A 15278-nucleotide genomic window follows, 5' to 3' on the forward strand; every position below is an offset into this window, starting at 1 on the left:
CTTTGTTAATGTCCTCATTTTTGTTCTGAAGATGAAAATTACAATCTGAATGTATTATTAATATTCTCAGTGTTTTGACCCATTGACAAACCTTCACTTTGTTTCTCCTGTCAACTGCTACTGTAACACCAAGCCCCAAATCAAAGCTATCCTTCACAGTCCAGAGTGGACCCTAATCAATGCCAGTAAATTTTAAAAGGCAGTGGCTATGGTACAAGATTATTAATTTTTAAACAGAAAAATAATACAGTACAAAACTGCAGCCCCTAGGGCCATGGTTAACAATGTTGACATTATGGTGCTTTGTTTAAGAAAAAAATCATTACATTCCCTTAAAACATGAATTTGTTTTCATTAGAAATAAAATACTACTACCTGTGTTTTCCATCAATCAAATATTTGTAGAATACCAGCTGTGTGTAAGATGAAGAACTAGGCATATAGTGGGTACCAGAAGGTATAAAAGAGCACAAAAGCACACAACTTTTTGCAAAGAGAAACCTGGGGATAAAAAAATTAACTTTATAAAAGAGATGATACAATTACTAAATGGCATGTATAGACAGTGAACACTGTAGTATCTACGAGAGGGAAAGATTGGTAACAGGCCAGGATGGTCAGGAAGTATTCAGCTGATCGACAGCCCGATCTTGGTCTTGGATGATGGTCAGATTTGGATCAGCAAAAACATTAAGGATGGCATCACAAGCAAAGTTGGTGGCATGAGCAAAAATATAAAGGCAGGGCTATATAAGGGATGATTAGCAGGCAGTGAGGAACCAGTCTGCTTGGAGTGAAAGGATCATGAATAGGAAAACATGGAGATAACCTGATAAATATAGTTTTAGAAGGAATGGTGAAAAGTCTCCAACTTCAGAATATCTAGTAGGAGATCCTGTCTGGATTTGTGTTCAGTCTCATGAGGAATCGTGGTCATGAATATTTTAACCTTTGTATCTCATCTGGCTTTACCATCTGTCCCTCCTTTTTAGTCAGTCGGTATAACAGCCGCCTCCACCATACACATATAAAAAAAAAATGAAGTAAATAAATTAGTAGTTCTGGATCAACCATATGGTCCAAGTAACTTGGTTTTGGGAATATGTATTTAAGTGTTTAAGAATGACATCTGGACAAGCAGCACAAACTCACAGCAGAGTGGCAGGGGATACTGGCCATGGTGAGGGTTGAGTCTAACTGTTTTAAGCATTTAAATAGTAGGTTATTAAGTGTGACCTGCCAACAACTTACTTTGTTCAGGTTTTCTCTCTCTGATTGCTCCAAGTTCAGGCTGTTATGGTTAGTGCCCAAAGAGTCTACCCTGTTTTGCTTCTATAAAACCCAAGGAATATTCAGGATTTAATCTAAAATATCTTCTCTATTCATCTTAATTATAGCATAGCTTTAACTAGATAATGGAATTTTTTTCAATCTCAAATACCTAGACTTCTTTTAAATCATACTTTTAAGAAAAAAGGTAAATCATGTGAAAATAAACATATGCTATTTAGGGGTTTTTTTGTTAAATTTTATTCAATTTTTAAAGGATACTTTCTGTTTACAGTTATTACAAAATATTGACTATATACCCTGTGTTGTACAATATATCCTTGAGCCTATCTTACACCATACTATGTACCTCCCACTCTCCCGTCCCTATTTGCCCCTCCCCTCCCACTGGTAACCACTAGTTCTATGTATCTGTGAGCAATCTTTTTTTTTTTAGTTACATTCACTAGTTTGTTGTATTTAGATTGCACATATGTGATATCATACAGTACTTGTCTGTCTTTGTCTGGCTTATTTCACTTAGCATAATGCCCTCCAGGTCCATTCATGTTGCTGCAGATGCAAAAATTTCATTTTTTTATGCGTGAGTAGTATTGCATTCCATTGTGTGTGTGTGTGTGTGTGTGTGTGTGTGTGTGTGTGTGTATCACATCTTCTTTATCCTTTCATATGTCGATGGGCACTTAAGTTGCTTCCATATCTTGGCAATTGTAAAAAATGCTGCTGTGAACATTGGGGTGCATGTATCTTTTCAAGTTAGTGCTTTTGTTTTTTTCAGGTATATATGGAGAAGTGGAATTGCTGGTCATATGGCAGTTCTATTTTTAGTTTTTTGAGAAACCTCCATACTGACTTCCACAGTGGGTTCACCAACTTACGTTCCTATCAGCAATGTAGGAGGGTTCCCTTTTCTCCGTATCCTTGCCAGTATTTGTTATTTGTGTTCTTTTTGATGGTAGCCATTCTGACGGGTGTGAGGTGATACCTCATTTTGGTTTTGATTTGCAATTCTTTGATGATTAGCAATGGTGAGCATCTTTTCATGTGCCTGTTGGCCATCTTCATTTCCTCTTTGGAAAAATGTCTATTCAGTTCTTCTGCCCATTTTTTAATGGTTTTTTTTTTTTTTTGATGTTGAGTTGTACAACCTGTTTATATATGTTAGATCCCTTATCGGTAATATCATTTGCAAATTTTTTTTCTCACTCAGTAGTTTGTCTTTTCATTTTGGTGATGGTTTGCTTTGCTGTGAAAAAGCTTTTAAGTTTAATTAGGTTCCATTTGTTTTTGCTTTTGTTTCCTTTGCCTTAGGAGACAGCTCCAAAAAAATACTGCTGCGACTTATGTCAGAGAGTGTTCTGCTTGGGTTTTCTTCTAGGAGTTTTATAGTATCTAGTCTTGCATTTAGGTCTTTATAATCCATTTGAGTTTATTTTTGTATATACTGTTAGAGAATATTCTAATTTTATTCTTTTACATGCAGCTTTCCAGTCTTCCCAGCATGACTTATTGAAAAAACTGTCCTTTCTCTATTGCATATTCTTGCCTCCTTTGTTGTAGATTAATTGACCATAAGTGTGTGGGCTTATTTCTGGGCTCTCTATCGTGTTCTGTTGATCTATGTGTCTTTTTTTGTGCCAGTACCATACTGTTTTGGTGACTGTAGCTTTGTAGTATAGTCTGAAGGCAGGGAACATAATTCTTCCAGCTCTGTTCTTCTTTTTCAAGATTTTTTGGCTCTTAGGTCTCTTGTACTTCCATACAAATTTTAAAATTTATTTCTTCTAGTTATATGAAAAACATCATTGGTATTTTGATAGAGATTTCATTGAATCTGTATATTGCCTTGGGTAGTATGGTCATTTTAACACTATTGATTCTTCCAATCCAAGAACACACTGTATCTTTCCATTTTTTTATGTCACCTTCTGTTTCTTTCATAAGTGTCATAGTTTTCAGAGTACAGGTCTTTTGCTTCCTTAGGTAGGTTTATTTGTAGGTATTTTACTCTTTTTGTTGCAATGGTAAATGGGTTGTTTCTTTCATTTCTCTCTTTGATCTTTCATTGTTAGTGTATAGAAATGTAGCAGACTTCTGCATATTAATTCTGTATCCTGAAACTACCAAAGTCATTGCTGAGCTCTAGTAGTTTTCTAGTAGCGTGTTTAGGATTTTCTGTGTATAGTATCATGCCATCTGCCAAAAGTGACAGTTTACTGCCTTTTCAATTTGGATTCCTTTTATTTTTCTTCTTTGATTGCTTTGGCGAGGACTTCCAAAGCAATATTGAATAAAAGCAGCAAAAGTGGACATCCTTCTCTTCCTGATCCTAGAGGAAATGCTTTCAGCTTTTCACCATTGAGTATGATGTTAGCTATGGGTTTGTCATGTATGGCCTTTATAATGTTCCCTCTATGCCTGCTTTCTGGAGAGTTTAAATCATGATTGGGTTTTGAATTTTATCAAAACCTTTTCCTGCATTTGTTGAGGTTATCATATGGTTTCACTCTTCAGTTTGTTAACGTGGTGTATCACATTGATTGATCTGTGGATATTGAAAAATCCTTGCATCCCTGCAGTAGATCCCACTTGATCATGGTGTACAGTCCTTTTAATGTAACTGTTGGACTCGGTTTGCTAGGATTTTATTGAGGATTTCTGCATCTATATTCATCAGTAATATTGGCTGTAATTTTCCTTTTTTTGTGATATCTTTGTCTGTTTTTGGTATCGGAGTGATGCTGGTCTCATAGAATGAGTTCAGAAGTGTTCCTTCCTCTGCAGTTTTTTGGAATAGTTTCAGAATGATAGGTATTAACTCTTCTCTAAATGTCTGGTAGAATTCACCTGTGAAGCCATTTGGTCCTGAACCTTTGTTTGTTCGAGTTTTTAAATTACTGATTCAATTTCTGTACTGGTAATTAGTCTTTTCACATTTTCTGTTTCTTCCTGGTTCAGTCTTGGGATCATGTACTTTTCTAAGAATTGTCCATTTCTTCTAGGTTGTCCATTTTATTGGCATATAGTTGTTCGTAGTTGTCTCTTATGGTCCTTCGTATTCTGCGTGTCAGTTGTAATGTCTCCTTTTCATTTCTGATTTTATTGATTTGGGCCCTTTCCCTTTCTACTTGGTGAGTCTGGCTAAGATTTTATCAATTTTGGTTATTTTTTAAAAACCTAGCTTTTTGTTTTACTGCTCTTTTCTATTTTTTTAGTCTCTATTTTGTTTATTTATTTTATGATCTTTATGATTTCTTTCCTTCTGCTAACTTTGGGTTTTGTTCTTTCTCTATTTGCTTTAGGTGTAAGGTTAGGTTCTTTGAGATTTTTCTTGTTTTCTGAGGTAAGCTTGTATTGCTATTAACTTCCCTCTTAGAACTGCTTTTGCTGTGTCCCACAGGTTTTGGATCTTCGTGTTTTCATTTTCATTTGTCTGTATATAGTTTTTTGTATCCTCTTTAATTTCTTCAGTGATCCTTAATTGTTTAGTAGCATATTGTTTAGCCTCCATGTGTTTGGGGTTTTTTTGCAATTTTTTTCTTGTTGATTTTTTAGCCTCACAGTATTATGGTTGGAAAAGGTGCTTGATAAGATTTCAGTTTTCTTAAATTTACTGAGGCTTGTTTTGTGGCCTAGCATGTGTTCTAGCCTGGAGAATGTTCCATGTGCGCTTGAAAAGAATGTGTATTCTGTTGCCTTCAGGTGGAATGCTCTATAAGTGTTAATGAAGTTCATTTGGTCTGATGTGTTATTTAAGCCCAGTTTTCCCCTATTGATATTCTGTCTGGATGATCTGTCCACTGATGTAAGTGGAGTATTAAATTCCCCTACTATTGTTGTGTTATGATAGATTTCCCCTTTTATGGCTGTTAACATTTGCCTTATATATTGACGTGCCCCTATGCTGGGGGCGTGTATAGTTACAATTGTTGTATCTTCTTCTTGGATTGATCCCTTGATCATTATGTAGCATCCGTCTTGTTTGTTATAACAGTCTTTATTTTAAAGTCTATTTTTGTCTAGGTGTTGCTACTCTGGTTTTCTTTTGGTTTCCATTTGCATGGAATACCTTTTTCCATCCCCTCACTTTCAGCCTGTATGGTCTCTAGATCTGAAGTGAGTCTCTTGCAGGCAGCATATATATATATATACGTAATTTTTTTTTTATCCATTCAGCCACTCTGTATTTTGATTGAAGCATTTAGTCAAGTTACATTTAAGGTAGTTATCAATATGTATGTTTTTATTGCCATTTTGTTAATTGTTTGTAGGGTTTTTTTTCCCTTCTTTTCTTTTGTAATTTGATGACTATCTTTAGTGTTACGTTTGGATGCCTTTTTCTGTTTTGTGTGTATATCTATGGTTACCATGTGGTTTTTGTATAGCAGATCATATATATACATGATTGTTTTATGTTTCTGATCTCTTCAAATGCATTTTATTATTATTTTTTTTTTGCGGTACACGGGCCTCTCACTGTTGTGGCCTCTCCCGTCGCGGAGCACAGGCTCCGGACATGCAGGCTCAGCGGCCATGGCTCACGGGCCCAGCCGCTCTGCGGCACGTGGGATCTTCCCGGACCGGGGCACGAACCTGTGTCCCTTGCATCAGCAGGCGGACTGTCAACCGCTGCGCCACCAGGGAAGCCCTCAAATGCATTTTAAAAAGACTCCATTTATTCTCTCCTTTCCTCACGATTACTGTTTTTGATATCATGTTTTACATCTAATTTTTGTGTGTGTCATGTCCCTTAACGGCTTGTTGTGGATATGGATGACTTTACTGCTTTTGTCTTTTAACCTCCCTACTACCTTTGTGTGTGGATGATTTCCTATCTTTACCATACATTTGCCTTTACCGGTGAGCTTTTTCATTTCATATTTTTTTTGTTTCTAGTTGTGGCCTTTTCTTCTTAACCTAGAGAAGTGTTTTTAACAATTGTTGTAAAGCGGGTTTGGTGGTGCTGAACTATTTCAGCTTTTTTCTTGTCTGTAAAGCTTTTGATTTCTCCATCAAATCTGAATAAGAGCCTTGCTGGGTAGATTATTCTTGGTTGTAGGTTTTTTCCTTTCATCATTTTAAATATATCATACCACTCCCTTCTGACCTGAAGAGTTTCTGCTGAAAAATCAGCTGATAGGCTTATAGGAGTTCTTTTGTATGTTATTTGTTGCTTTTCCCTTGCTGCTTTTAATATTCTCTCTTTATATTTAGTTTTTGTCATTTTAATTATAATATGTCTTGTGTGTTCCTGTTTGGGTTAACCCTGTATAGGACTTTCTGGGCTTCCCAGACTTGGGGGACTGTTTCCTTTCCCAGGTTAGGAAAGTTTTCAGCTATTATGTTTTCAGCTATGTTCTCAGGCCATTTCTCTCTCTGTTCTCCTTCTGCAACCCCTGTAACGTGACTATTAGTGCACTCGATGTTGTCCCAGACTTCTCTTAATCTGTCATCATTTCTTTTCATTCTTTTTTTTTTGTTCAGTGGCAGTGATTTCCGCTACTCTTTCAGCTCACTGATCTGTTCCTCTGTATCATTTAATCTACTATTGATTCCTTTTTTCACTTCAGTTATTGCATTCTTCATCTCCGTTTGGGTGTTCTTCATATTTTCCAGCTCTTTGTTAAAAACTTCTCACCTTTTGCTCTGTGCGTCTGTTCTTCTTCTGAGTTCTTTGATTATCTTTATGATTATTACTCTGAACTCTTTCTCAGATAGATTACCTACCTCCACGTCACTATTTCTTCTTCTGAGGTTTTATTTTGTTCCTTCATCTGGAACATAATCCTCTGCCACCTAATTTTGTTGAAGTTGCTACTTGTATTTTTATGTATGTGGTAGGTTAGTTATGATTTTCAACCTTGGGGAAATGGCCTTCTGTAGGTGATGTCCTGTTTGTCCCAGTAGCACACTCCCCTCTTGTCTCTAGGGGTTCCCCCTAAGAGGGCTGTGTGTGTTCTCCTGTTTTGGCGGGCTGTGTAGGCAGTCTGGTAGGCTTGGTTGGTCCCTAGCCCAGTTGGTTGCCAGGCCCTGCCTTGTGTGGATGTGGCTGGCTGCTGTTTAATGGGACCTGGTCACTAGGTGACTGGCTGTGGAACCCTAGGGGGCCCTGGGGCTAGTGCTGGCTCACTAGTGGGCAGAGTCAGGACCCTGAAGACTCCAGGGCTGTTGCTTGCCCACTGTCAGGTGAAGCCAGGTCCTGAGGTTAGTGCCTGATTACTGGCAGGCAGAGCTGGTTCCTGGAGTCCAAGGATTCTGGAGTTTCTTTCACATGTCTTTTTTTTGGGGGGGGGGGGGCGAGGGGTGGGGTGGGCAGGGGTGTATTGTTCCTGCCATAGTTGGGTATGGGGTCCGGTGTGTCCCGAAGCTTGCGTTGGCCTGCTACTGGATAAGGCCAGTGCCCAGCTGGCCCCAGGGTAGGGTCTAAGCCTGCTGTGGTGGGCTAGGTCCCCAGGCTGCACATTGTAGTTTCTTGTATCCAGTGTTTGCCCCCTGGTGGGTGAGGCTGGTCTAGAGGCTTGTGAAGGCTACCTGGAGGGAAGGGCCGGTATCCACCCACTGGTTGGTGTAGCTGGGCCAGGCCATCTCAGAGGCTGTCTAGATGTGGCTGTGGGTTGAGGAAGTCTTTAGGTAGCTTGTCTGCAGATGCGTGGGGCTCTGTCCCTGACCAGTTAGTTGTTTGGCCTGAGACATCCCAGCACTAGTGCCTGTAGGCTGTTGGGTGTGGCCAGGTCTTGGAGCTAATGAGTTAAGATGGCAGCCACCAACAGCAGTGTTCATGGAGTAAAATGTTTCCAAATATTGCTGCCACCAGTGTCTACGTCCCCATGGTGAGCCCCAGCCACCCCCCACCTTTCCAGGAGACCCTCCAAGACCAGCAGGTAGGTCTGGCCCAGGCTCCTATCCGACTACTGCTTTTGCCCTGGGTCCCAGTGCATGTGAGATTTTTTGTGTGCCCTTTGAGAGTGAAGTCTCTTCACTCTTATACTGAAAGACCACCCCTCTTTTCTTCTTTATGTCTTTAGTTGTAGAAGGTCTTTTCTTGTAGGTTCCATCTTTTTCATTGGTGGTGGTTCTGCGGGTAGCTGTGATTTTGTTGTGCTTCTGAGAGGAGGTGAGCTCAGGGTCTTTCTACTCTCCCATCTTGGCTGCTCTCCCCTCGTTTAGTATTTGGTGAACAAGAGCAACCTCCTATATCCTGGGCTCAGTACATACTAAACTCTTTCTCCTGTACTTATTTTACCTAGAGCATTGATGATTGGAATTGATGTTCAGAATGATGACTCCAAGAACCTTTAGGACTATTTATCATCAAATGACTATTCAATCCCTCATGGAATGAATGTTCAGAAAGTTGGAATGGCTCTCAACAACCTATAATTCTTTCAGATACCTTACCTTTCATAGTTTCACTACTTTCTCCTATGCAGATGACTTCTTTACTTACATCCTAGTCCTGGCTTCATTCCCAACTCTCAGTTCCACATTTCCACCTGTCTACTGTCTACCATCTCCAAGCTTACCTCTCATCACAGTAAATTAAGCAGGCCAGTTGTCTGCTGTCATAGAGTCCGTCTACTGATTGAGAAATAGGACAAATAGGAGTATGTTATAATATCACATGGTGATTAATGCTGTGGGTGGTGCTAATTTTAGATAGGGTTGTCAGAGAAGGCCTCTTAGATAAAGTGCCAAGGTGTGAACATAATAAGGAAGAAAGGCATGGAAATTACTAGGAGAAAATTTTTCCAAGCTGAAGAAACATGTCAAGAGGCCCTGAAGCAGGGTATATTTTGTGAGTTTGACTAAGAGCAAAGAGGCCAGTGGGAAGGAAAACCAGTAGTTGGGAAGTACTGCCTCTGTTAAATCTATTTTTTTAATTTTGAGGTATAGCTGACTGACTTATAATATTATATGTTTCATGTGTGCAACATAGTGACTCAATTTTTAAATGTTATGCTCCATTTACAGTTACTGTAAAATATTGGCTAGATTCCTGTGCTGTACAATAGATCCTTATAGCTTATTTATTTTACACATAATGGGTTTTACCTCTTAATCCCCTGTCCCTATGAAATCTTATGGGAACTTGGTTTGATCCTTTCTTCTCCTTTCAAAGCATCAGTCATAACACTTTTACACTGACCTTCCAGAGTCTTCTTGTTTTCCTTAACCTGCTCTGTCCCCACACTCTGTGCATTAAATCCCAACTCCTCACCTCTTCTTAATGAAGATTTCTCAGTTACTCCCACCCGTATTGAATGATTCCTTTCCTGAATTTCTGCAGAAATATTGGCCTTCAGCACACACACTTTAATACAATGAACAGTTTTCATATACTCCCATTTTCTCTGCTCACGTTGTGAATTCCTTAATGCAGATACACATCTATTTTACTCTATCAGTTTAGAGAAAGAAAAGAAGGTTCATACAACTTATTGATAATACTTCATGCTATATAAGATTATTATAGTAATACAGAAGAACTACCTGTTAACCTTTAATTAAATAGAAACACGATTCATCACAACTCTGTATTTATTGAAAACCTCAAATTGGTAGAAATTTAAGAATGTTAAAATCCCTTTGAGTAAAAGAAATTGGAAATTGCCATATTTGTATTATATATATGCTATACATATTTATTTATAACCATCTGTGACATATACAGACACATTTATACAAACTTGATACTCATTTTAATACTTTTCCAAATAAGGATATTCAACATTTATTAAGCATTTGATAGCTTTCAAAGCATATTTACATGTTATCACATATGACTCTCAACGCAGCCTGTGAATTACTTAAGCAGGGTATTGTTTCGTTTTTATCAGAAGTTAAGTGACTTGTCAGAGATCATGTACCTGGCGAGTGACAGGCTATATATACAGTCCCTAAGCCATCGTTTTTTTCCACTATAAGCCAGAAATGATCTAAAGGTCTGCGGTTCTTCTGATTATTCCATCATTCTGTCTTTTATATTGAGAGAGAGAGGGAGCGAATAAGCAAGGGATGTGGGGTTAGTTGAATTTTGAGCAGGTTTGTTTTAGATAATATTCACAAACAGTGTCTGTAGTGGATCAGGTGTACAGTTCTTATAAATTGAACTGAATATGGAAAACCCAGTTGCTGGCACATATAGGCACTTCATACCTGTTGATGAATGAGAGTGTTGCCAAATTTTTCTAACTTGTGTGCTTTTGTTTGTTTTTTTAGAGAATTCACTTATCTTTTCCCACCTTTGATGGGCTAAAAATAATCACGTACAAAAAACCCTATATCCACTGAGGTTTTATGAGGGAGCACAGAAAATATGCTTTTGATTACTGCCTAACTGCATCATGTCAAACATTGTGGTTACATTCTAGAAATTAGCAATGTCAGTGTGGAATTATCCATGCACTCCTTGGCATCAAGACGTAGCTAATGTCAAATTAAAGTAGCTAAGCATGATGGATGATAATAAAGAGGAGACTTGGGGGAAGCTGTTTATGGGTTGTTTTCAGAACTGCCTAAATAAAAAAGAAATAATACGCTCACATTGTCATACACTATACATCAAATGCACAGTCACCACTATTTGATAATTACATGAATATATCAACCAACTTAGAGTTGTAAAAACTTCTCCCATCCTTGGGGATACTGCACCCCGTTATTATCATTTAAGAAGCTTTCCAGTGGAACCATTTAGTATAGATTGTTGGTAAATAAGTTGAGGCCCAAGACCGGTGATTATTAACTTTCCTCTTTGTCCAATATATGTAGTTTCATTATTGGGACCCATCATATATATTGACATAACATTGATATTATTTTTTATAGGATCCGGAGAGTTGATTACAAAGAATCTCTTATCTCCTGCATACTCAACCTGTTTTCAGCAATATTGTCAGTCCTGCACACCACAGCCATCATTTCCTGTGACTTCTGCCCTTTCACTCTGCAGCACAAAAACAGGTAATTACTTTTTTACTTTCCGTATGTTTACAAATTCTAAAAACAATAGTGACTTCCAGGTTAGGCACCACTGGCAGTTTAAGTAACCCCTTTTAAAAGGTCTGTGGTTGTACCTCAGGGCCTTTGCCAATTCGATAGGTCATTAAATTCCTGAAAACACTATTTATTTTCATTTGACATCATGGCCTCTGTGGAGAATGTGAGCTGTTGATACATTCTCCATCAAATACTTGAGAGTAACTTCTGAGCTTGTATCTTGGTCAATAACTTGGGATAGGTTCACATTTGATATCATGACATTCAGAAATTTCCAAAGTCACTAAAGCTCTCATCTGTGCCCTTAATGAAATGTGATCATCTGTCTATCTATTGATTGATCCATTGATATATATAGATCAATCAATCTACCCATCTATCATCTCTGTGATTTCTTTTTCACCTGAAACCAAACTGGATTGCTGTTGGTACAAAAGTTTTGGAGACAGATGTTTTTAAAGTCCTTGTCTTAGTCTGCCCAGGCTGTCATAACCAAATACCACAGACTAGTGGCTTAAACAACAAAAATTAATTTGAGCATAGTTCTGGAGGCTGGAAGTCTGAGATGAGGGTACCAGCGTAATTGGCTTCTGGTGAGAACTCTCTTACAGGCTTATAGATGGCAGCCTCCTCACTGAGACCTCACATGGTGGAGAGAGACAGTGCTCTTTGTTGGCTCTTTTCGTAAGGACAATAATCCTATTGGATCAGGATCCCACCCTTATTATCTTATTTAACCTTCATTACTTGTAGGCCTTAGCTCCAAATATAGTCACATTAGGGCTTCAACATACGAATTGGGGGAGGGGGAAATACAATTCAGTCCACAGCAGTCCATTCTAGTTTTTGCACTTCAAAATGTTAGTTTATAAGTATGAGAAAAATATCCACAGACAGCATTCTGAAGAAAGTTAAATTTTCTTCTCACAAAGTGAGATGAAATTCAAATCTGCTGGTCAGAGGACAGCTCAGTTACATTTTTGTTTGTTACACCGAACAAAATATAATCATTTTTCCACAGTCACAGAATTCTTCTATCGGTAAATTTGCTTCAAAATATTACTTATGGCTTGCTTCTATCAAACTCACCCTATAGGAAATTTAAATGCACAAGTGAATTTCAGAGAGACTTTGAAGATGCATGTTACATATAAAATTACATTAAATATACCCAGGAAGAGAGAAGTATATCATTTTAATTGGATGTGTAAAACTATCTGCTTACCTATCTATATCCAGAGGACATTTGTACAGCTAAAGTATGTCAAAATGTGCCCTGAAACTCATAAATTACACCACCCAGTGTGGTGAAGAATTTAGTATAAATATATCAAGGTTTAAGAAAAATGATTTTTATAAATCCCAGGATTTAAAAAGTTATAAAATTAATAATTGTGATATGTTAAAAACATGGTAGAATTTTTCAAACTGTGTACTCTCCAGTGCCTTAAAAATGGCACTTGAGTTAGAAAAAAAATTGACCTAATTGATTTATAAATAACAGTTAAGAGACATATTTATAACTGACAGTTATGAATGCCTTGTACTCTCTCTCCTGGCATTTATTAGATGTTATCTAATAAATAGTGACAGTGTCATGGAGACAAAAGATTCCGATAGACCTGAATATGACTTCTGGGTCTAGCAGTTGATTTGCCATATGATTGTGGACTCCTCACTTAACTTTTTCGTAGAGCTTCTGGGTAGATTAAAGTACCTAACACTGTGCCTTGCACAGAGTAGGTACTGGATATATATGTTAGTGCCCTTTCTTCCCTCTCTCTGTTACTATCACACTGAATATAATACAAAGCCATGGTGTAGATTAAAGCATTTAGGTCATTGACAGAGCTCACATACATAAGCTCAGAGCACCTGAGCCTATGGCTATAAAAATAGATACAATTACCTGGAAGGTATGGGTCCTGTCAACAAAAAAATTAGTTGATGTAAGAAAGAAATGGAAAATTTTATTTGAGGCCAATTTGAAGATTATAACCCAGGAAGAGCATCTCAGAAAGCTCTGATAACTCTTCTGCCCGTTAGAAGTCAAGGTACAGTAATACAAGCTTTTTGAGACAGAGGGCTACACATTAAGTGACGTACTATTAACAGTTTACATACTTCAGATCTAAGTGGTCCCTTACAAAGTCAAGGAATGCTATCTTTTAAGGAGCTGTCTGTCTTGTTGATGCTAGGAGAATGTTGCTCTTTGTGGTTGAGCAGGTAGGTTTGCTGATGGGGGGACGTTTGGTCATTGCGGATATACAATGCATAGTAGGGGGGAGAGAGGAGGCCCAAGGGCAGAGAAAATTTTGAGTATTTCTTGTCTTGCTATAAAGTAGGGATTTCATTTCACAGTCCCCCTGTTAATCATTAATCTTTCAATAGAAAGCACTAGGTGATCAAATATTTGGCCCCTTAAAGTCAAAGCGGCTGCTTGCCTGCTCTAGGGTCCATCATGTCTCTCGATGCTGGGGCCCCAATAGCCCGGTTCTCTCTTTTTGTCGGGGTTATACTAGCAGAATGTTCAGCAAGGATTGACAGCCGAGTCTAGGTTATCCAATAAGGGACCTAAGCCAGTTTTCCTTGCATGTGCATTATGTATGCCCATTATTTTATAACAAACAACTGTAGATGTGATCTTTAATTTCAAGTCATTTAGACATCATCATCTGAGTGTGAGCAGGTGAAATACAGTGTGAAAGTCAGGAGCAACAACGTCATTTTCCTGTTATTTCCACTAAACTTGGAAGAGGATTGTTCAGAGAAGAAATTTGACACTTCAAATAGTGTGGCCAAGTGGTCTTACCCCTGGAAAACTGATAGGTGCCAGAGTGCTCACGTTACAGATTACCGTCACAGACTGACAGGGGCTGTTTCCAGGGCTACCCCTTGGTGACCTTGAGCCCAGGGGAAATCGATATCTATCTATCTTCGTAACCAACCTGGGGAGAACTAGGGTCATAAACTTGTTCCATAAATCCATTAGGTCCAGTTAGGAGCTATGCAATATTCAATATCTAATGGAAAGGAGTATTTATGGCCAGGTTCAAAACTGACATCATTAATTGGCCAGGGTCTCATTTAGTGATATTGGTGGTAACATTAGCTTGCATGATGTAAAGTTTCTTTCTTTAATACAATTTCTGAGGACCATCACTTAGAGTCTTGGAGAGGAGAAATCCACCAAGGCAACCTGGGAGTACTAGCCATAGGCCACAAACCCAGCAATTAGACTGATTTTTGAAACTTTCATATGATTGAGCCTAAGAAATACATTTAGCTCATAAGCAAAAATGTGAGCGATTGTCAAAGTAGAACCTTGGGTCAGCTGTGTACTTCAGATGTTGTCTTCTTCTTGTCCTGGTCTGGTAGTATACTGGTCTTAGTAGTTGAAGTCAGAAACAGGAGTTGTAGTTCATTCAGGAGAGGCCTGATAAGGTCCCTTCCAATGTGGCCATAAACAGTTCTTTACCTGATATCTTTTCCAGTATGAATAATCTCCTGGTTGCAGGTCTTGGCACACCTGATTTTCATCCAAAATTAGATTGCTGCAATAAATTTCAGAAACAAACTTTTGAACTTTACAAAAAGTTATCTGGGATTGCATCTAAATGCAGACCTCAGTGAACAAACTAGGACTTAATAGTCACTGAAACATAATCTTTTTCTCTCTAAAAGTACCTGCATTTCTACCAAATATAGCCAAATTAAGACTAATTTGTTGGCTCAGTCTGGTTAATTGAGACTCTTTTTAAATTGGCTGTGCTGGAACTTTCCGTAAAGAATCTCAGATTAAACTTTAAAACCTCAAGGCTAGGAAAAATGTACCAAGTGTGTCATAGATTGTGCCTTTGGTATCTGTAGATTTGGGGGATGGATTGGGGTGAATACTTCTCTTCTCGAGGTCCCCAAAATACCTTGAGATTCCTGCATCTGTTAGGAGGTGGCCTTCCTTATATATCTGAGAAAGCTGCTGGGAACCT

The sequence above is a fragment of the Phocoena sinus genome, chromosome 13 (assembly GCF_008692025.1).
Source record: "Phocoena sinus isolate mPhoSin1 chromosome 13, mPhoSin1.pri, whole genome shotgun sequence".
In the NCBI taxonomy this organism is placed as follows: Eukaryota; Metazoa; Chordata; class Mammalia; order Artiodactyla; family Phocoenidae; genus Phocoena; species Phocoena sinus.